The following is a 23,760-nucleotide window of genomic DNA, read 5'->3' as shown; positions in this document are numbered from 1 at the left end:
CAGGAGTGTATGAACTTTCTGGGTACATCTTAGACACAGCCTGCATTTGCCCATGCTCAGAGATGCGAGTGTGGGCCTTTGCCTCCAAAGGGTCCACACAGCTGATCTTGGGGGCTGAACACTCCAAGGGACAAGAGGAGCCCTGGCAGCATGCAGCTGCCCCCTCATAAAGCTGAATTTCACACCCACAGCCCCTTCGAGTAGAGCTCTGGGATCAGCACAGCTGCCAACAGGTCTCTGGGTAGAATTTCAGGTCTGGAGCAGAGTTTGTGATGCATTAACCATTTTGTGACCTGGGTAATAAATAGAGGAAAGGGGAGAGGAAGCTCCTCCTCCTAGCGTGGACCTACAGAAGCCACGGGCGTCAGAGGGGCTCCAGCCAAAATCCATGGTGAGTGGGGGGAGTAGCTGGCAGGGCGTCCTCATCACAGCTCCCTCTTTCCGAAACGTGCTTCCTCTCATTTGGTCCATTGGATTTACGAAACTCGCAGGCGAGCTGCAAGGACCATCTGTTTTCCAGGAACTTTAAGGATGAGTGGGGCAGGGAGGAGAAAGTTGCTTAAAGGGTAATTGAAAGTCTTGCAAGTGCATCTGGTTTTCTTTGAGGGAAGTGTGGGTTTAGGCAGGCTCTTTCTCTGCAACCACAGATTATAACTGATGTGGTATATTTTAATGCAACACTGGGTGGGAGGATAACATGGTAAGACCTGACAAGGTCTATTTCACAGATCACGCAAAGACGTGCTGCTCCTGCAACACAGGCCTGTCAGAAACAAGGAGGAGAAGAACAGCCAGAAGGCTTGGCTGGGTACCAGGGAACTTGCCTGAAGCTGGACCTTTGCCTTAAGGAGGACTTTTTTTTCTGGCTTTAAATTCCCTCCCTTCCCCAATCCCAGGGAGAAGATAAACAGTTAAAAAGCAAAAAGGGTAACGCAGTGCTGAATTCGAAGGGCTATAATGGACAGAAGAAACCAAAGACCCAAAGAAATGATGACTTCAGGGGGTTAAACCTCAATTTTTCTATCTAGTCTGCTGCTTCCAAAGGTGACAGAGGAGGAGAAACCAAGCTGTACCTCTCTGTTTGATGAGACTACTGCCTTACAGAAGGTTGAAAATGTATATTGTATTAATTTTTAGTTCAATTTGCCTGAAATGACTTGAAATATGTTTGTGTAACCAAGCAAGCTCATTCTTAACTCTCCTTCCTACACATTCAGTCAGAATTTATAGGCAGTGTTAGAAGTATTCATATCCTTGCCTATTGTTCGTGCTGAAAGCCTCTGCCCCAGAAAAAGAATTGCAATTCCTAATGCTCATCCACAGTGCTGTAAATCAGGAGCCAGGATGAGTGCACACACATGCCCCCCCGCACTGACCATGTTCTGGGAGTTTTTTATGTTTTGAGTAAGAGTCACTTCTCTTATATTGATCCCTTGATCACCTGGAGAAAGGTCTGGTTTGGTCCCTAGGTGGAAGGATCTGCAGAGGTGAGCAGATGCCATGGGATGTTTCCAGAGCAGGGAGCATTCCTAGGCAGAAGCAGCAATCCCAAGGCATACTCCCAGCCATGTGGATGGATACGGATGGGTGGCTGCAGTCGCATCGTGGGCCTCCATACAGACAGCCTGCATGTGCCATGTGGTGCTGGGGGCTGGGAAGCAGCTGGGAACTTGCCCTTGGTGGGCATTGCAGCCCTCCTGGTATGGTGTAGGAGCATGGGGAGAAGGTCTCAGCACAGCCCATGGTCTCCTCTGCAGCCTGACCTCGCGCTTGCACTGCCTTTTCTTTATTTCCTACAATACCTCCCATCTCTGGGACGTGCAATGTAGCTGACAAGCTAAACAAAGACAATCACAGCTAATGAAGCAAAGCTCATAACGAGTGAGAAGAAGGAGAAGATCCAGTCTGTAAGGGAAACATCAAAGCTGTGGTTCCCATCATTTTTCATTTTCATTCGCTTGCACTGGGCAGAGAGACGGCAATCCTGCTCTTGGGGAAACTGAAACAGCTCTACTGAAGTCTGTTCATTCCAGATTTACCTTGAAGAGCAGAAACTGGCCCGAAGTATGTATAAAAATTTATTAAAGCTTTGGGACAGATTGTGCTTCGCTTGACTGTGTGCAGGGGGAAGGAGCTGGAATTTCCCTCTTCCTTCCCACAGGAAAGTGCTATAGTCTCTGGCATTAAAAAAATACAGGACTTAGTAAGTTTATTTGCCCAAAATGACATCATTGAGTGGCTCAGGGAAGGTCAGTTTGAGTGGGTTTGAAAAAGGAGAAGGCGGTCTTCAACCTCTGTTCCCCAGTCGCTGCTTCCATGTGTCCCAGCATCCTGAGGAGCTTCTCACCTGGGGCCAAAAGGTGCAGAGCCTTCCCACCTTCCCATGTGCAGGTGTCACATCTCTCCCAGGAAAGCCAACAGGTAGATGCCAAAAATGCATGTCTTGCTTATTTGAACATACTTTAGTATATCCAGGCTGTGATCCTGCCTCAGGCACAAGCACGGTTCTCCCAACTCCAACAAGAGCTACATTGGGTCTTTGGCCTTCTGTGGCCAGGAGGATAATAAAAACTTATGGTTTTATTATGGCCCATACTGGTCGTCCCATGAGGGGTCAGTGGGAGAATGCCACTTTTCCAAATATGTAGAAAGGAACATAATCATAGTACTGAAAAAAATAGAGAGAGAGAGAGAAGAAAATTATGGAGATGACAAATATTTTCCTGACATTGTGGCACCCAGACTTTTGGCCAATCCTTGTTTGCACCAATGCCCCCAGCATTAAAATCACAGCAGCTCTGCTGGCATTCTTGGTTCACTGACCACAGTGGAGGCACCTTAGATTCTGGCTTTCTCCCAACCTGTCCTTTGGGGTGCAGATGAGCCACGAAAGGGAGATCAAGTGGGCATCATGCCGGTCCTCTCCGTGCATACACAGGCTGTGACGGTGTTGTGGGTCCATGGGGAGCACCAGGGCTGTGCAACATCTGACACAGAAACAGGAACACAGTTGCTGGGTCTATCACCTGATGCAGCTGTGATGCTGTATTTAGTGTGTTAGATAATTTACTTCTCTGTATTGTGCTTGGAGGCTCTATCATGGGGAGATGGGGCAGGGGTCGGCCTGCAACAACCACAGGTGCTCAGTAGGGTGCTGCAACGGGATGCACTTGGCTCTGCAGGTGCTTCAGGCAGCAGGATCTCCAGTGCAGTGTGTTTTGAAAGCCCTGAGGACCAGCTGACTTGTAAGACTGCAAGAAAACTTTATCTGTCCACACAGGAAAGCTATCTGCATCCTCCCTGAGGGGCCTCCACACACCACTCGGTGCTGGGGTGTACTGTCTGGCTAAAAACAGCAACTGAGTTCGTTTTGCTAAGAAATTTAACATCTTCTTTACTTTGCTGATTTACTTCCTGAGGAGTAAGTAACATAACACATGCTACTCTCCTATTTCACGGTAATCCTTGCCCTTTGTTGTCAGCATACAAGCCAAAGGTGCACATTTTTCAAGGAATTGTTTGAATTACTTTCCTCATTCTGATGACTTTTCTTCACTTTTTCCTTCATCAACCATCCTTTGGGTATTAACCTTGTATTTATGCTCACATTAACCAGGGTCAGCATCAGAAAATGTTCTTGCTCTTGCTTTTTGCTCAGCCACCTGGAGAAACAGAGAAAGGAGACAGTACCAGACATACACTAATTTCTAACATGTGTTTCCTGCCAGCACCGGCTTCTCAGCTTAACCACATAAGTCATTGCGGGAATAATTGCTATTTGAGTACAGGCTTTGGATGTGCACGAGCCTGAGAAAGCTCTGCCATGGAGTTAAGTGTCCTGTTGAATATCAGCAAGCTGAGAGCGAGAAGGAAGCCAACCTTGGTAGAAACCGGTGGTTGATGACACTGAAAAGATGTGAAGTTTGGCTTCATCTGATCTACTTACATAAATTGGTTGCATAATAAAAAGAAGCAGCTGTAAATTTGGATGAATACTTAGATCTGTGATACCACCCCTTTCTGTTTGAATACTAGAAGAGAAGCTTGGGAATTTGGGCCTCCTGCTGGCCATGTATTTACAAAAACATCCATCAGGAACAGAAATGGTTTGAGTTACTTTGGGGGTTTCCTTTGCATGGAGAGGACACAGCAGGCTGGGCTTCTGGACTTTTGGCTCTTACTGTGCCCTGGGGTGGGCTCTGGTGTGACCCTGGCCCTGGGCAAACACGGCTTTTGGTGTAAATAGACTGGTTCAGCTCAAGTGATGAAGACATCTGACCCTTGGTAGTTGGCAGCCAGCGGTCAGGGGTTTGGTGGCCCGGAAAAGATGCTGTCAAGGAATGAGACAATTCTGCGACTATTTAGTTAGTCTTTGCCTGTGAAAGGACAAATGATACCTCATCTGAGAAAGCCAGAGATGTCTTTTCTGCACGTCTGTAATTTTCATTGCCATCTGCAACAATCCTAACACTTAGATGAAGTGGGATATTTCCAAAGTGTTTTACTTTGGCCCAGCTTTTCCCTCACTGGAGCAGTTGGGAGTTTTACGGTTGACTTCAGTGTGAACAGAGTTTGAGTCTGGAAAACGTAGCAGTCTCCCATGACCCATTAGGTCAGGGCGTGTGGTGGACGCTGGTTTCTGCCTCCTGAGGGAGGGACATATTTAAGGATATGCCCAGTTCAAATTCATTGGAAATCCTGATGACTTCAGGGATGAACCTAGCCAGAAACACTGCTCACAGATGAGACTGTATTCCTCATAATGTTGGACAGGACAATGCTGTGGAAAATTTCATGCCATTCAGAAATGAAGGTAGAGCAGCCCCAAGCCTGATTCTCATGGAAATGAGTTTCCTCTGCTTTCACCCTTCCCCATTTCTGCTCTCTCTCACCTCTCCTGCCCTGCAGTAACCCTTGATTTTATCAAAAATGGGCAACAATAAAAAAGCTCTGGTGTAAATTCTTAAAGGTGTGTGAGAGTAGGAAGCAATGCATGTCTGCACTGATTGAGACACATCACGCACCAGCTTACAGAGAGGATGCGCTGGAATCCTTGTGTGTGACCAGTCCCAGAAAAGACTGTTCCTGCTTGACCTTTAATATCAATCACAAGAAAAGAAGTCTGCAGAGATCCAGGCTTTATTAGTTTTCCTGTTCACAGACGAAATTGCTGTGTTAAAACTCACAAAGAAGTCAATACTCCCACTTCTACCTCCCCTTTTTTTTTTTTCTGTGGGGCAAGATTTTTACCAGTGAGAAGGTGGTTTCTTCTAAGGCTCTGCCAAGTCACTGGGGCTGTAACGCCAGAAACCTTTCTTGTCGCCAATCCACAAAGCCTCTGCCTTCAGATGCATCCTTTGCAGCAACAGCAAACCCCTAGGCAAGGGATGCAGGACCTGGCGAGCGCCCACCTGCCCCAACAGCTCCCCTCACTGATATCTCCTTTTGGAACTTTACTCTGTGGACCAGGAAAACCAAAGGCTCCATAGGGGGAACCAGCCTTGCCCAGTTTTCCGTTACGTTATATGCTACATTTCTCTAATTTCAGTAGAAGTGAAATCTTTTTCTAAAGGTAAAAGGGTACTCTTGGAAATGTGGTATTGGAGGGAAGCCCTTCCCCACTCAGGTCCCCACTCCCTGGGGCGGAGAGGATCACAAGTCACTTCTGATTCTATTTCTCCCATGCAGTAATTCCCAAAGAAGTGACTCTTCTTTAAGCTGCCTTCCTTGCTTTTGGAGTTTCACTCCTCCTTTCTTCACTGCAGGGACTATGAAGCCATTTTATGGTTTTGCTTTCTCCTAATTTAAGTTTTGGGCAGTGCTGCTTCTGTGGTTTTCCCAAGGCAGCTGAGGTTTGGTGTGAATTCTGCTGCAGCTCCATCCCAGCTGCCATAAACACCCCTCTTTTGCTTGTCACTCCCTTTTTCTGGGGTTACGTGTTTGGAGGACTGAAGGAATGAAGGACATGGATTGGGAGGCGACCTCGCCCAATGTATCTGCTCACTTTTTCCACCAGTTTGCTAGGCTTGCCCAGCCAGCGTGGCTTCCAGAACAGCTTTTTTCTTTCCCTGCTGGGAGCTGCAGCTGTTTCCTTCAGTTTCGTCACAACCATTTTAGATGCTGTGTCCCTCTCAGGTGTGTAACAATCCTAAAGGCTGATTCTTGTGCAGGGGTCTTCACCAGCAGATCTCCATGTGCTTTGCAAAAAGGTTTGACTCCTTTGCTCTGGTTCTGGAAAAGGAGGCACGGAGCAGGTCTGTGTGAAGCAGAGTCTGGAATGGGGACAGAAGTAAGGTCTTCTGCATGCTGATACCCTGCGTCTCTTAAGCCACACTGCCACAGTCCCTGCTCCAATGTAGGAACCTCCTCTGTAGGTGGACAGGGAACCGGCAGGGCTGCTATTATCTAAGGCTCGCTCTCTATTAACCTTGTGACCAAGGCTTGCTGCACACCGAAATCCTTGCCCATTTTTTAAATGCTGCCTGTCAGTTATTCTTTATGGGCCATGAAGCAGGGCTTTCCCATGTTGAGTCAGATCTTAATTAGTGAGGTTTAGTCTGACCTGATTTTATCAACCTGAAGGAAGTTTCTGCTTGCAGCAGCAGCAGCAGATGCCCCATCTGCGCCTGCTGCAACAGGACACGCGGGGCTAGCACAGGCAGCGACGCCTGGGGACGGGGAGGAGGCTGGGCCAAGGCAGCCGCATCAAATGCGCTCAAAATCCTTTCTCTTTTCACCTGCACGCCTATTATTATACAGCCTGAGCTAGGGTTGTGCTGGCTCACCGACCTGGGGAAGGGCTGGTAGAGCCAAACAGCTGCACATGCCCAGCATGGGTTTAAGCAGTTGCTGGTCAGGATTTTAAAGCCTTCATTTCAAGGCATATTCAAACCCACAGTTAGTCTTTTACGTCCCAGCATCTGCCCGTGATACAGAAACATCATTTATCACTTCCACAGTGCGCTGATGCTGCCATAAATCCCCAACACCTCAGCCAAGCTCTTCTCTGAAGAGCAGGTTGCCCAGCCTGGGGCAGCGATGGGCTCCGTGGGGCAGCCCCACACCCTGCGGGTCTCCACCTCTCTGAGGCTGTGGTTTTATTTCATTTGCATTCCTCCTATGACTGAACTTTAAAAATCTTCATTCTTACTGAGCAGCGAGTGGGTGAGATGACTGCTTTTCACTCCAGTTCTCTTTTCATTTCCCAGCTCTTTCTCATAATCAAATAAAATGGCGGCTGACATCCTGCTGCCGCGTCTTCTTTGGGAACACCGCCCTCACTTTCCCTGAGCGTGGACATACAGCTTTGTAGTCTTGGGTTTCGCCTCACCTTTTGAGGCTGAGCCCAGTAATAAGAAGTTAATTATTCCCGCTGGCAAAATATAGGGTCAAAAGCTGCGGCTCCTCCCAGGTGTGACGTGGACGTGCCTGTAGCCCCACTGCAGCTGTGCCTTCAGACAGGTCTGTGTAGGAGCTGCTGGTGCTATTTAGTCATTTGTTTCTCCTAAAACTAATATACATACACGTTCCTCAGTGTTTACCCGGGAGCAGGCAGGCTGCCGCTGCTGGGAATTCAGCCCATGGATTCCCAATGCAGCAATTCAGTGCCGGTCACAGAGGAGGTGGGAGAGGAATGCAGTTTGGCTAAAAATACAAGCTCAGGAAAGCCAGCTATCAAGACCCTTTCTGCCTTTCATTTCTAGCTCAAAAGGCACCTCCTCACACCATCGTTTCCCCTCCAGGCTCTGGCAGCTGAGGGCCGCTGCCCTCCCGCCCGCAGCCCTGGACAGGCCTCTGCTTGTGGTGCCATCCCTGTCACCTCCGGTGGTCTCCAACATCGAGCAGGGAGTCACTTCCATTGTGGCTAGTTGCATTTCTTGGGCAAACAGAGGCACGAGAGCGTATGCTTGTGCTTTTCTGCTGTGCTATATGGCTCTGAGACCAGGAGCGCTGAAGTGATGACACAAAACTGGCAGCCGAAACGTCCTCGCTCCAGAGGATCCAGGACCTCTGCACGGGTTTTCTGCACAGCCCAGGGATTTTCGTTTCATTTTTACTGTAACTACCTTCTATGGTCCATAAACTATATTGTTTTCATTTAATTCTGGGAACATAATGAATTTCTGTGGGCTTGTTTCCTGTTCAGTGCAATATCTTTGCTAGATGTGAGGTTTATTTCACAAGCTAGTTATAAATTTACTCAAACTCCCAATTGTTTCATCTTGGGAGCAATCAATAAAGAGAAACATGAGGGAGATTTTAGACCCTTCACATCCACTGAAAGTCAGGGATGTAAATCCGTCGTCTGACTTTTTTTTTTTTCCCTGAGTGCTGAGTAATGTTGGAAAAATGTTAAACCTCACACTAGTGCCTCAGTGTGCCTGTGTTATGGCTAAAAGGTGAATTTCTCCCTTCTTTCCCCCCAAAGAGTGTTCAGCATAAGAAAACACTTTGGGTGTTGTGAAGAGGCAATGAAAAACTGCTGAAGATGGAGGGTGTCTCGGTGTCAGAGTCCGTTCCTTACACAGCGAGGCCCTTGCCTCAGCCCCATCTTCTCTGCTTCCTCACAGCATCAAATGGGTGATATCTATTTTTCCCTCAGTCCCTTGAAAGCTTGATGAAGGCCATAGGATAAAAGTTAACCTTCCTGTAGCTAATCTGTAGCTGGCCCTTCTGTGCCTCCTCACTGAAATACTCAGGTTAAAGCTAACATCTGGCTATCAGCAAATAGATTTAAAGCAGCAGATATATATTAATTTTCCAGATTTATCCCCTTTATTTTTTTGCCAATAGCGAGAACCCTTGGAGCTGCCAAGCGCTCTTTTGAAAAGCTTGCCAAAAAAATGCCTAATTTCTCTTCTCACTTGTGCAGGCCAGTTGGAGATTGCTGGCGGTGTCATTCTGGCATAAATAAAAGGAAAATCAGGCTCAGGCTCCCCAGGTCACCGAGAGCTGTCTGGGAGACTCCCCGGCATCCTGGTGTCTTTACACTCAGCCTGGGGTTGCTGCTTGCACCATCACGTGCTGCTCAAGGGGGAGTAGAAAACATCATTATCCTTCCCAGTTCTCCTTTTACGGCCACGTCTCTTTGGTTTTCTCCTCAGTATTACGTTTCTATAGAAGTTCACAGCCCTTTTATCAGCGCGTGTGTCTGCTCATGTTGCAGTGAGCTGGGCTGATGCGCAGGTACCTGCGTTTGAAGGCAGGGCACACACAGAGGACACGAGCACAGGGCTGGGGTGCAGCAGAAGCCACCCCATAAAGCCTCTGCAGGGTTCCAACAGCCCCTCATTGCCTGCAGGACCCACTGTGGTGCTCAGAGCCAGCTGCTCACTGCACTTCTGTGTCATTTTTCGCATGCTGCATTCGCACAGAGCCTCTAATAAATAAGAATTGTATTGTGCCTGGGCTGAATTTTATTTTGCTTGAAGGCAGACCCTGAAAAGCATGTGTTTTTTTTCTTTTTTTTTTTTTTTTACAGAAGGTTATTTTATTCTGGCTGCTGTCGGCTTTGCTGACTTTGAGCACTTCTTTTTCCCTTATTGCTATGGGCTAAATGCAGAATCACAGGACCTGCTCCTGAGATGCAAGAGGCAAGCACTGGCTTATGAAACAGCAACAAAGGCTTGAAAAGTTCCTATTCCCATTCTATTGATTTGTCATGATGACTGTAAAGTGCTCTTCATCTGTTCCAGCACAAATTGAACTAAACTCACACAAACCATTTTTGAAGCAAACTATTGGGGAGGTGAGGAATTAATTTGCAATTAATTCTGCATCCAGGTGTGTTGCCAGCCCGGTGATGTTTTATTAATAAACCAGGTTTTGCCACTGAATTCAGGGATAATTTAGGACATGGAGTTAAAAGTAGAGAAGGCTTTTATTACATCACTACAAAACAGGTGAACTAATTTGTATTGATTTTGTACAGTTTTGCTGACTACTTCTCAGTTTAAACCTTAATGTTTTGTGATGGAGCAGCAGTTTGCAGCTGCAGGAGCTGGAGGAAATGTGGACATTCAGGGTCTGGTGTCTGTAAAATTTCCTACTGGAGTTGCATCAACAGCCATAGGGGGTTTAGCTGGAATACAAAAAGAAAGGCCAGGGATGTTAAGACGTAACAGTTACAAATGGCTTTTGACCTCTTCAAATGGTGTATCCTACATTCTCCCTCCCTCGGTGAGGTGCTGGCATGGGGGTGAGGCAGGACAAGGCAGAGCGTGACTCCAATGTTGAGCCTGGGGCTGTGAGAGGGTGAGCACCCAGAGCTGTGGGGTGGGCTGGCTGCTGGAGAGAGGATGAAGATGGTGCTTTAATAATGAGATTTAACTATTCTTTTGCCCCCTGCCCTCTGCTCCCATGTCCTGTGCTGCCCTCTGCTTGCTTGGCTTGGGGCTGCCCAGGGAGGGGATGAGGGATGTCAATGATGAAGCTTGTGTGCTTGCGAAGTCCAGCACGTGGATTTCCACACCATCTAAGGAGCTGCGGAGCAGACAGGCCCCTGAAATATAGATCCAGAATAACTGTGGAGTGAGCCTGAGTGGGAGCAGAAACGTGGGAGCATTTCACTCTTATTTTCTCTTTCAAATTTTGTTCGAAGCATTTGTTATCTCAAGGGTGTAGGGGAACCCAACAACAGGCTTGCTCCTTCTTATTTGAGTTGCATTTAGGAGATGTCCCCGAGCACAGGGGCTGTCATGGAAACACGGAGGAGCGTGAAGCAGAGCTGGGCTGCATCCTCAGCATCCTCCCTGTGGGCATGAGCAGCTCTCCCTGGGGGCCTCCCCTGTGATGCTGTGGCAAGAAAGGGGCTGCAGCTCCTCTCATCCCACCCACCCTCATACAGGTGCCCAGCTCTTCCCTCAGCACTGATCCTCCCAGAGAGGGGACAGAATTGTTCATTTGCTTAAAAAACTCCCATTACTCACATACTCTGAGGTGGTGTGAATCCTGCTTGCCAAGTCCAAGCAACCAGAATTTGTTCTGTAATAATTTGTGCTCTAATTAAAACCACCAGATACACAAACTAATTCCTTATGGTGAATCCAAAGAAACCAAAACCTTTAGGAAGAACATTTGGAGGATGATTTAAACCCACCTTTGTGCTCAGCTCTGACCATGCTGTCTCACCCTTGCTCAATCAGACAAAACGGGCTAGAAACACAATGTGGTTCCCAGGGCTTTGTTCTTCCCTGCAGTCGAGGAAACTCCATGGAAAAGCTTTTTACCCAATATTTTTGGTGCTTCTATTTTCAGTCCTGTTCAAGGCACGTGCAGGGAATGTACATGACAAAATGTTTTGTGGAAATTTGGAACTGAATCCTTTTTCCTGCTCCTATGTGAGCTTGTGTTTTGGTTGTTTTCTTCAGCTTTTGCTGACTTTTCTTTTTTTTTTTGGCCTTTTTTAGGGGGGGATTCTTTGTAACCCAAAATTCACACCCCAGCCTGCTGCTCTGCGGAGATGCTTATGCTTTGCATTCCAGGGGAACTGCTGCTCTGCATCATGTCTCCTTCCCAGGGCCACCCACAGGATGCTCCTCCACAACTATTTATAAAGAGCTTGCTCATGGAAAAAGTAATCGTTAAAAGGTCGATTAATGCCCAGAAGTGCAATGATGGACAGCATCCTTTCCTGCACATCAAGGTCACCTCCTGGCCCTACTGACTTCAGTGACAAAATGCTGATACCCTGGATACCCTTCACCCTGCTTTTATTTATTACTATTCCTTATCCAATCCATTACTTTCTTAATCTTTCTTATTCCCACTCAACTGCTTTCTCTCCTGATCCCCACTATGTTCGTTCTATGCATTTATGCTCCTGATTTGATTGCGCAAATACGTCTTCTGTTCATAGCCGGTCCACAGTAAATCAAGCCTCCAGCTGCGAACATGGAAAGCTTTGTGCGGCAGCGGGAAATTTGGGTCTTTTCTCCCTCCCCCAGCCCCTGCCTCATTTATATCTGCAAATCTGTGATCTTGCCTTGAAAGAATCTGTAATGACTCATTGCTTCTCCTGGACCTACTGCCAATAACGCAGTTAGTTACAAGCCGTTAATTAACTGGAAAGTCTAATTACTTAAAATTCAGCCTTTTCCTGGGATTTTGCTGTTGTAGGAGAATGCCAAATAATAACTGTGCTTTTCAATATACCCTCATTTTATTTTTCTTGGGGAGCATACAAAAGTTATGTGTAAATATTTCTTTCTCCAGTGAGCACACTTTATTATCCCTTTTCCTTTAGCTTTCATTAAAAACTGCTCCCACCCCTTCTTTAACTCGAACATATAAATAAATAACGCCTGATTCAAACAACCTCAGCCATAAAAACCTGCTTGAAAAGAATCTCAGGCAACTACCACATCTGGAATAATAGTCAACATATTTTAGAAAGAGACTTCATTTTTCTCACACAGGATACTAAATCATGATGGCTCCATGTGCCAAAAACAACACAGTGGGATATGACTATGGGAGGACGTGAACCTATAATGAGGTTCAATAAAGTACTAATCTTATGGAGTAATGCAATCTGGTTTGCTTTTGCTTAAAAAAAAAAAAAGCCTCTGTGTGTGTGTGCGTGTGTGCATTAAACACACTGGCTTGCTTTTTAAACAGGATTCTGGTATCTTCTTTCAAACTCATTGCTATTTTGCAATGCAAATAAATATTTCAAAGCTCATTAGTTTTGTCCCAAATTAGCCTCATTCCAGGAAGGATGAGGGATTTCACCTGCCCCATCATTTCAACTCAGGAAAATCTAGTGGGACAACCGACTGTTGTGAGAGACGAAGAGCTTTACCATTTACTGAGCATCTCCAGAGATGATCAGTGGCGCAGCGCAATTTTTTCAGGTTTGACATGATCCCTTCTGCTTCAGTTCATCTCCAGGTAGAAAATGAACCCCTAATTACAGAGCTGGGTATTATAATCATTCCTGAATGCTGGGAAATAAAAGATCAGTCCCTTCTTGCTCTTCATCACCATGGAGCTGGAGCGGAGGTGAACGTGACAATGAGAATGAGAAATATGGGACCAAATGAACCAAAGGACAATTCTGAATTACAGAAGACTGGATGTAATGCTGAAAACCCATAGTCTAGAGTTGCAAAACAGAAAGGGAAAGAAGTCTTACTCGTTTAGATATTTTTCTCTCTGTGTTGGAAGAAGACTGGAGGGGGTGGGTTTGTGCCCACTGAGGGGTGACACTTGCCCTCTTTCTTCTGGAAACCCATTTCCCTGGGAATATCCTCCACCACCCTGGATGAGGGTCTAGACATGCAGCAGGCAGGATCTCTGGCCCAAGAGGTCAATGCTGAGGTAGTTGCACACAAGTCTAGGATAGAGGATCCCACCTTCCTCTTCCTCCTCTTCCCTTATAGGTCTCACAGCCTCAACAGGGGAGGGCAGTTTGTTTCCAACTCATGTGAAAACAGCGGAATAGTTGGCGATGGCAGAAACAGGAATGAATCCCAAGTCTCTGGAGCTCCATCTAACGCATTATGGGACATTTGTAGCCTGCAGCATTCATCATTCCCCTCTCTGACTTTATCCCTGAGAGGCTGTTGCAAGCGTTATTCAGCACTTGGGTTTGTTGTGACACAAGAAGACATGACACACGGATCCTTTGGCTTGGAGAATACCGTCCCAGACGGCTTTTGTCAAACATAACTCAGCGTTTCCCCAGACACCTTGATTGCCAATATAGTGCCAACTCTTCTGAGCAGCCTACTACGCTGTAAATAAATCTAGCTTCAACCGATACATTTTTTGCCATGTAATCAGTCTGCTTTCATAAAAATTCACCTCTCTTGGCATTCATTCACATGTGCCTTACAAATGTGCAAGCTGTATTGAATCAGATGTGTGGGAAATATATATTTTTTCCATATGGATCCCAATATACCATAGAAGGTTTTTCCCCTGCCCCCCTTTCCCCTCCTTGCAGTCTCTTGAGGGCGTATATCGTAACAACTGAAATCTGATGAGAAAATGAAAAAATGCTTGGTGCTTATATCTTCCAAGTAGTTTTCCAGAGTCCTGCCACTGAAAGGGCATAAATCATTAGCAGCACTCAAGCAATGCTGTTACCTGAATCTACAAAACAAAACATGCTGAGTTTCTTGCTACTGGAGAGAGGAAAGTATTGCAGCTGCATAAATATCTTGAAACTGTTTGTCATTCAGGTTATATTTGTTGGGTGTGCTAGAGGAGACGATAGACAAAAAAAGGGGTGCAGCCCATTGTATGCATCTACCTGGCATGAGGAAGGAGAGCTGGACAATTTTGATGCTTTTCTACTGTTTGTCATGTTCAAGTTGGTGCTCATCCAACATGGAATAGACCAGTGCTGGATGTGCTTCCAGACATAGAATCATAGAATCATAGAATCATAGAATCATAGAATCATAGAATCATAGAATAGTTTGGGTTGGAAGGGAGTTCAAAGCCCCTCCAGTTCCCACCCCCCTGCCATGGGCAAAGACACCTCCCACTGGCTCAGGCTGCCCAAGGCCCCATCCAGCCTGGCCTTGAACACCTGCAGGGATGGGGCAGCCACAGCTTCCCTGGGCAACCTGCTCCTGTGCCTACTCAATGTGAAGGAATTCCTCCTTATGTCTAGTCTAAATCTGCCCCTCTCCAGTTTATACCCATTGCCCCTGGTCCTATCACTACAAACCTTTGTAAACAGTCCCTCCCCATCTTTCTTGTAACCCCCTTCAGGTACCCTTCAGGTATGCCAGTGCAGCAGCATCCCATGGCGTAAAGCAGGGATGAGACCCTGATAGCAGGTATAAAGGGTTTGTCTGCCTGCTGCTGTTGGACGCTTTCTCTGGCACCAAGGAGAAGGGAACAAAGAAGCCAACAAGAGCTTTCTTCAGCCTAGAAGAGCCTCCAACATCACAGCACAGAAGATTTCCTGCCAGCATCCTCCTAGCAGGTGGCCTGGTCTAACCTTTGACAAAGTAAAACTAGTAAACCCCAAAGAAGTCAAACAGTAAGAAGTCTTTCAGAAAAATGTCACCTTCTTTATTTTTTTTAGGTTATTTTTGTAAGTGAAACACCTAAAAATGATGGACACAAAGACCTCTGGATAGTTCTGCAGACAGTCAAAAAAATAGCTGTTAACTGTCATGAAAATATTCTCCAAATTAACACTTCCTGCCCTAAATTTTGAAGTTATACTATTGATCAAAAACCCTAAGTGCCTTGAACTTATCCATCAGGTTACGGTGTGTGATGAATACATTCCCACAAACGATGCTCTGCTCCAGGGTGTGCCGCAGTCTGAAAAAGAGGTTAAAACTTGGCACTGAAATATAAATAGTGAATGAGAGCAGTGCTCTCTGCTTTCCATCGCAGACAGGTTTAGCATCCCACACTCACGAGTCTGCTCCCTCCAGCAAACACAGGCACCCTGGCTGATTCAGAGACTTATTCTGGTCTGGAGGAAAACAGCAGCAGGACTGGGAATAAAAGCTATGCCTCATGATCCCATCCCGCTAATTAGCACATCCATCGTCTGACACAGTTCAGGGGATTGTGCAGCAGAAAAGAGGAAAACCAGCCTCCTTCCAGGAACCGTGGGGCACACACTGGTACCCCAGGGCATCTCCTCCCCACCTTTGTCACCGTAGGATGGCTCTTGAGAAGTAACAGGATTTATTCATGAGCAGGAGGATAAGGTGGCTCTCTCACGCTGCAGCAACTACTCCCGGCTTTCTGGCTCCATCTTCTGGAAGTGAGACAAAATATAGATTTATTGAAGCCTGAGCTTTTGTAATGAGTTTACGACAACACCTGCTGGTTCTGTGGGCTCTGTACTATGTCTGGAGCAAACGAATCCCTTTCATAACTTGGAATTAATCTCTGTGAAGTGCCTCTACAAGAAAAAAAAATATGTAAAGAAGACATTGCAGCAGTTAAATGGAGCCCAAAGTGTGGGCAAGGAGCAGGAGGTTAAGCATCTCAAAGATAGACCATGCAAGATGGCCATGGGCTTTTTGGATAGATCAGACAACATGCCCAACAAGGAAACAGCATTTTCTACCTCCTTTTTAAGTCACCCCGTATTCAGTGTGGGAGAACAGGTGGATCTGACCCTTTAAAAATATTCTGGCTATTCAGTGGCCTTTCTGTTAGAAAAACGAAGAATAGAAGTAGTTGAGAAAGGGTTTCAGAGCTTGGTTGAGTAGGTTTTAGCAGGATCAGTGTCAGCGATGCTGGGGCAGGACCTGCCCATCACCCACCCTCTCCAAACAAGCCAATTCAGCAGTCTTGGCTTTCACAATGGCTCTGGGCTGCTCAGCCTCAGCGTGCAAAGGATGGGGCATCCCAAGTGCACAATCATCAGCTCAGGCTTTTTGGTGGCGTTTCCCCATCCAGGGTCAAGATGCTGCCATTCTCACTAAGAGCAGGTGGTACTGGGGTGTGCACAACATAAAAGAGAGAGATTCTGGCCCTGAAATGCTGCTGTCAGTGTTGCTATAGGGGTTGGAGAGCAGTGAAGAGGCTTTTTCACCACTTTTAGGGTCCTTTTAGGCTGGTGGATATGGGACATCAGGGGAGCAGGGGGACATGGGGAGTGATAGGGCAGACAAGAGTCCGGCATCCATCCCAGCAGCAGCGCTGCCTGCAGAAAACCATTTAGGCTACAGAAGATTTTCCACTGCTTTATGCTCACTGTTTGCAAAGCAGAATCCCCCTTTGCCACTCATTTTCCCACCAAATTTAGGTTCCCATGCGCTGGGCTCCCTTTGGCCAGGGGTGCTGGTGCGGCTGTGCTGGGCAGATGCTGTCTGGAGGGCAGCCAAGCGTCAACCCCAGGAGCACAGGTTTAGAAGGTTCAGGTCCCTCCTTTGTTCTGGGGGTGCATCTTTCCTGAAAAATCTGAGCCCTTCCGATCCTCTGAGATGTGCTAATTAATTCCATACATCCTCTCTAACCGCACAAAGGCTTCTTTCCCCCTCCCAGGGCTGCAGTGCCATGCACAACCCACCTAGGGGCACTCACCAAAGAAGAGTTTTATTCATCTTCGTGGAGAAAAAACCCTTTCCCCATTTCCCCTCCACTTTAGCTTTATGCCAGAGGGTGGTGCTCAATACCTGCTTTCCAGACCTTCCTGCTGCTGCTGGGTTTGCGGATTCACACCTGGATACAGAGGGAGAGGACGGGGTGTTTGCGCCCCAGGGGGGGCACAAGCAGCTCCTGCCCGCCGAGTTTTCCTTCAGAAGCACCAACAACCGCTTGGGATGGAGCATTTTGGGGGATATTCAACCTGAACTACCTCTGAAGAAGCTGATTTTGAAAGACAACTGTGTGTCTGCAAAGGTAGAAGCCACTTAAAATTAAATCCACGTATAGGAGTCTCTTAATTTCCTTTATGTCACCTGCAATGGGTTATTTACCTTGAATGGAAATTGCTGGGTTTGGCCCATCTTTCTATTGCTTTTACTTACCTTTTTATAGTTTACTTGTCGTAATCATAGAATCATGGAACAATTTGGGTTGGAAGGACCTCAAAGCCCATCCAGTCCCACCCCCTGCCATGGGCAGGGACATCTCCCACTGGATGAGGAGCTCCAAGCCCCATCCAACTTGGCCTGGAACCCCTCCAGGGATGGAACAGCCACCACTGCTCTGGGCACCCTGGGCCAGGGACTCCCCACCCTCACAGTAAAAATTTTCTTCCTAAGAGCTCATGTCAATCTGCCCTCTTTCAGCTTAAAACTGTTCCCCCTCATCCTATCCCTTCACGCCCCGATCAAGAGCCCCTCACCAGCTTTCCTGTAGGCCCTCTTTGAGTACTGGAAGGCTGCTCTGAGTTCTCCTCAGATCTTCTGCCTCACATCAATCAAAAGTAAATTTAAGGATATATTACATGTTAAATATCTTTAGAATCATTATTTCAGGTTTGTAAACTCTTACGTGGCTAAAAACCTAAATATGAGACAAGTCAGGGGATGAGGCTGTTACATATTAGAAAGCTTTCTTGCCCCTCATGTAGGAAGGGCGATGCTGTTCCGTGACATGAACAGGAGCTACCACGAGCAGATGGGCTCCTTGGGGAGAGCAGGATCTTCTGGGTGCAAAGCTGCAGGGTGCGGATCCCCCCTGCATTCCCTGCCTCCTGCCAGCCTAGCAAACTGGAAAGCCTTGAGCAAACCGGAATAACTTCAAATGCAGAAGTACTTTTCCAAACTTCAGCTGAGACAAAGATGGGCAGAGGGTCTGAATTTTGGGGCAAGATGCCATTTATTTCCCTCAGCAGCAGCATTTTGTTGGCTCCAAGGACATCCTCATCACCCTGCAGCAGAGGCAGATGCTGCCACATGGCCATGCATCCTTATTATACCCGTTAGAGTAATTAAGTAGATTGTTAACAGTTCTCCTATTTAAAAAGTGATTCTTACAGTGAAATGACTGACACCTGGAGCAAGCAGCAGTAGAATTCCATGGCTACGCTACTGCTGCATTACCTAAATGTTGGTCCTGAGCCACCAGAAGAGACACGTGAGTGAAGTGAAGCACATGAGCACTGATGCTCACCGGAAAAGCTGCAGAATGAAATGCTGAAATTCCCAGAGATAGCCCAAAAATGTGCACACTGAATTCCCAAATGTTTTAAATGGCTGTGGAAATCTAATCCTGCAGACCCCTTGAGAGTCTCACCTCCTTTCCCCACTTCCTTGCCTCCCTACATATAAATCTTTGTCTCTGGGTTTCTGGTGTGTGACTTATGATTTTTAAATGCTTTTTTTGGCAGTGCGCAGTGGTGGGATGTTTCAGCTTTGCTCGGAGGCTGGGGTAAGATTCTTCCTTGGAGATAGGTTTAAATGTGAGGGACTAGGCCAAGAACTTCCTAGTAGAAATCGCTGTTCTCCAAAGCAAAACTCTTCAGGAAAAAGCCGGGAGGCCAGTTTGGACATCTGTATGGTTTTTGACTGAAATAATTGTAAACCATGGGATGGTAACCTGAGCAAACAGTGAAGCAAACCACAGATGATCTGATTAGTTTTCTGCTGCGGACATTTTATCTGTATGTTCAACACAGAGTGAAAGACCATTCTTAAAAGCCCTAAGTGTCTTTGGGGAAATCTTCTGTCATTAGTCCCCATGGTGATGTCAGTCAAGCCATACTTCTGCTCCTAGAAGAGAAATCCATACCCTATCCCAGCCAGCGTCTTCCAGAGGTGCGGATGAGCAGCCTTCTGCAGGATGCTCGCAGCAGATATGATTGTATTGCTGAGCAAACATCCACTCGCTGCTGGAAGGCACTTTGACAGCCTCTTTCTAGCTCTTTCCTTCCTTAGGGGTGGGAGACCTTCCTTCTTCTTCTTCTAATGACATACCTAGGCAGATTTGGGAGCCTTGTAGACTTGCAGGGAGAGATTACAATGTGAGTGTAATTAAACATTAAAACTGGTCACTGTGAATAATAAAATGAGACAGTGAAGTATGAATCCTGCCTGTCTTTTCCATCCTAAGAAAAAACTGGGCGAGAAATAAATTATAAACTCAAATTTCAGTGCCTTGAGAAGTCACTCGGTTCAAACCCAGCTCTAAACCTTGAGCCCACCTCCTTTGTATGTGAGGGCAGGCTAGAGTTTGGTGTGGCCCCAGGAAGATCCCATTCTGATGAGCGCCATGACAATAAACATGTTAATTAAATTAATTAATTTAAAGGGGCAAAGGTTCAGTGGGCGGGTGGTGCTTTTGTATTTCCAAACCAGTTAACTCAGCTCAAATTCGAACCCGACCAAGACAGATCTGCTTTGACTAGAAAGCCTAGCATACTGCAGAGACTTAGCCACGCTCTTTGTACGCCCCAAGCCTTGGTGGCTGGGATGAGGCATGGCCTTCGGTTAACAGAAACCCAATAAGATATCAAATTAGTTGGGGCTCTCTGTTCTTTTTGAAATCATCGGGAGAATTGTGATGCGCCAGGGCGCAGGGTGCTATTCTTCCTATCTCTTAGCTCCATTGTGTGAGGGTGAACAAAGCCAAGAGGTGTAATTTAAAGGTGCTGTGACCTCCCATGAGCAGCTCTCCCCATTGTGCTGCCCGTTTTGTTTTCTGTATGTGTTTTTTTTTTTCCTCCACTGGGATCTACTGATCATAAATATGCATGAATAAAAGAGCTAGGGGGGAAGAGGGGAGGGGGAGAAGGGGGCTCATAACCAGCTTGGATAAAGTCCTTTTCTGAATTTTCCACTCTCAGCTTCCTGACGTCGAATGAAATAAGGGACCACACTGCCGGATTAGCTCAGCCGGAGTTCCTATTTCCAATTGTAAAAGCAGAACCCTGGCATCATAACAATCATTGTAATTATCACTTACAGAGGGGTCTTATCATATAACACCTTCTTTTTATTCGGGATGCAGGGGGACCAAAGGGGACTGGGGGGAGATAATTCCAACCACAGGGGTTTGCATCTTCATTCATCACTTTCCAAACAAGCCACTGGAAAACTGAAGTCCCTGAGCAATTTAGAGATTACGGCTCTCTCCTGGTACAGGGGCACATGTGCACACACACACATACACGCTGGCTGCAGACATAGCACATAAACCAGGTACGCCTTGGGTGACCATCAGAAAGAAGAGAAAAGAAAAAAAAATCCCCCCCGCTTTGCTTTTCGGGAAGAAACGGACGTAACCTTCCCTTTTAAGCCTAGCAACTCCAGCCCGGCCGCACAGCTCCTCCTGGATTAATCTTTCTTTTTTTTGGCTCAGTGAATTGTGGTCAAGGCCATTGTAACGTGAGTGCTGCCGGGGCACGGATTGGCTGGAGGAGGCTCAGAGAGGCCCCTTTTCACAGGGGACTAATTGCTTTAGACCACCAGTATTTGGGAGCTACAGATGTCTTCCTTAATTTGCCTAGAGAGCACAATCGGCCCCATCTGTTGCATTTTTTTCCCCCCTCTGTCTCTCAAGTCGCCTTCTTCCCCCTGTCTGCAAAGGCCTAAATTGAAAACTCATCAAAAAGTAATACAAGAGCAGTTTGGCTGGGAAGCTGCTGCCGTGGGGCTTTGCTTTTAATAAAGGCCCCCCTGCTACTTTTACACATGGGCTGGGGAGCAGAGAAAGGAGGAGGAGGAAAGCAGAAACAACCTAGAAGAGGTGGGGGGGACCAAACTAAAAACTAACAGCCAGATGGGGTATTTGGAGGCAGGATAATTTGATGTGTCATGGCTGGAGGAGAACAAGGGGCAGCCCCTTGTTTTCTGTGTGTACACACAACAAAATAGATGACTTCTGGAGAGGGGAAAGAAGAGGAGCTGGGGGCCGGCTGGGGGTTGCTGATCTCTCCATCTCGGTGTCGATGGCGAGGGGAGCGGTCGCTGCCCTGCAGTCAATGACTCCCCCTGCGCAAACCTCTGGGCACAGAGGGCAATGGAGAGGAGTCAGAAGAAGGGAACGGAAAGAGAAAGAGAAAGAGGAGATGAGCTTTTGCCTTTCTGCAGGGCTGGGAAGTTGTCTTAGTGCAGAGCTGTCTTGGACCATACGTAGGGCCTGGTCTGGGATGCTGCTCTGCACCTACCCATACCCAAGAAATCAGAAGAGACTGTTGCTCTCTCCTTGCCAGATCAGTGCTTTCACTCCTGGGCTTTCATTCCAAAGCTACATCACCCATGGGCTCTTCTTCCTTCTGTGCTGGCTCCAGGCTGGTGGCGCCACTTCATCCCAAACTCAGCTCTGGGAAGAAAGAGAGGACAAGTCCAAAAAATCACTTAAAAAAATTAATTGGGAATGTTGTGAGGGAAAATGTGCTTCATCTTCATTTAAAATCCCCATCATGGCGAAGCCTCAGCACGCACAGCTGACAAGAGGGTCATTGAAACTCACATGGTTTAAGGCAAGTAGAAATGGTATTTCCTTATGGCAAACTTGGCACTCGTGCTGTGCGGGGACATGGTGAAGGCACCAGCCATCCCTGACCCCATGTGCCTGCTTGGTCTTTGCCACTGCAAAAAGCAGTGAACATGCTAACAGCCCATCTGGGAGAGAAAAAGTGTTCTCTCATCCCATGCAGCCCACAGGTCGCTTGAGCCCACTTTGAAAGCCACGAGTAAGATAAAAACGAAAATCTCCAAGTCCCAGCCCTGTGGTGAAGCCACAGGGATGTCTCTTTCCAACAATGGCCGCCTGGGCTGGGTTAGTGTGAAGAAACAGCTGCTTTCACCCCACCTGTGATTTATTTAACACTGGGTGTTTTTCCTTTACCATCAGTGTTTTGTGCAGAAAGTCGAAGGCAGTGTGGTGGGCTGGTTAGTTGCTCTCCTTTATGCTAAAAGATAAGAAAGCTCAAGTGATCATCCTTCTCCCACTCAGCTGGTGCCTGCATCAGCCACCCTGGCTCCTGCCCATCCAGGGATGGGTGCTACAGTGGCAGGAAACGTTTTGGTGGCCCACTGCAGAGAAAGGCAGGCAGCACGCTGTCTGGCAGCTGTTCAAGCAGCACAAATGAGGGGTGCTTCATTACCAGGCTCAGTCCTGCAACCTGAGCCCAGGTGACAGCACCACAGCACTTGATGGATCGTTCCTATTTCCTGGCTGTCCATCAGGCATCTCTGCCTGAGTCCTTGGAAAGGTTTTGTTTCAATGTTCAGTTACGGAGACAAAAAAAAAAGTCCATTTATCTTGAAGGACCCTCTAAACCAAATGCAAAAGAAACCACAGCAGTGATTTAGTGCTATTACTGCGAGTCTTGTAAGGACCAGTCTGAGAACTTGGGACCTGTGGGACTGAGCCAGCAGCTCCCGTGTCATAGAATCATAGAATCATAGAATCACCAGGTTGGAAAAGACCTCTTGGATCATCGAGTTCAACCATTCCTATCTGCCACTAAACCATGTCCCTGTGTCTGCTGTAGGACAGCTTCCAACCACTGCCACAGCTTGCTTACATTAGTAGCAGCTTCTTTTTAGCCAAAGTTTCCTAAAAAAGAACACAAAACAGTGCTAGGTTTGCACCTGTGCTGGCGTGGGACAAGGTGCTTTCACTGCTGGATAGATAACGGGGTCCACAGGTGCAGCCCACAGCCACGCAGCCCTCCAGGTGGGTAGAGGTGGGAATGGCAAGAGCTGCAAGGGCACTAACAGCTCATTTCCATGTTTCATGTCCTGCCATTCTGCTTGTAAGTGGGGAAATTCTCCTCCTGGGGACTACCAAAAGTTTATAAATCTCAGAGGGGCTAAATGAGGTCCTTGGTCCCCTCTGGTGCTGGGAAGATTTTTGACTAATCCCCACCTCAAACAGCCTTATTGCTGTCTTCGCTCTTTTGCTTATTACTTACTGCTTTGCTTACTAATTTTTACTTTTCCTTGGGTACTCCTGGTTAAAAAACATATAATTACTTCTTCTAGGGGAAAAAAGAGACGGTTTATCAACCTTAGAAGATTTCAAAAGTGTTGATGGGAGAACAAAGGCTGCAGGACCAGATCTTCACGGTCTGGGCTGTGTCCTGGGAGTGCTCTGGTGACCTGCTCAGATGGAAAGCCCACAAGCACGTCTCTGTGCAGGGGCCAGTTGCTTCCCAGAGCAGCCTTCTCCTTGGGGAGAGGATGTGAATGGCTTTCTTGAATAAGTCACTGGATAGCCTTGGCCAGGCGCAGGCAGGCTGCTGCTTCCCGTAGGTCTCTGTCTTGCTACTCAAAAACTGGATACTCTGTTGTGACATTTATTTTTCCTCCAATCGACTTTAGAACTAAACAGCTGTGTGCAGGCCAGCGGTGCCGATGGGGAACGGCGCTGCCT

This window comes from Cuculus canorus, chromosome 14 (genome assembly GCF_017976375.1).
Source record: "Cuculus canorus isolate bCucCan1 chromosome 14, bCucCan1.pri, whole genome shotgun sequence".
In the NCBI taxonomy this organism is placed as follows: domain Eukaryota; kingdom Metazoa; phylum Chordata; class Aves; order Cuculiformes; family Cuculidae; genus Cuculus; species Cuculus canorus.
This window is presented reverse-complemented; position numbering follows the sequence as displayed.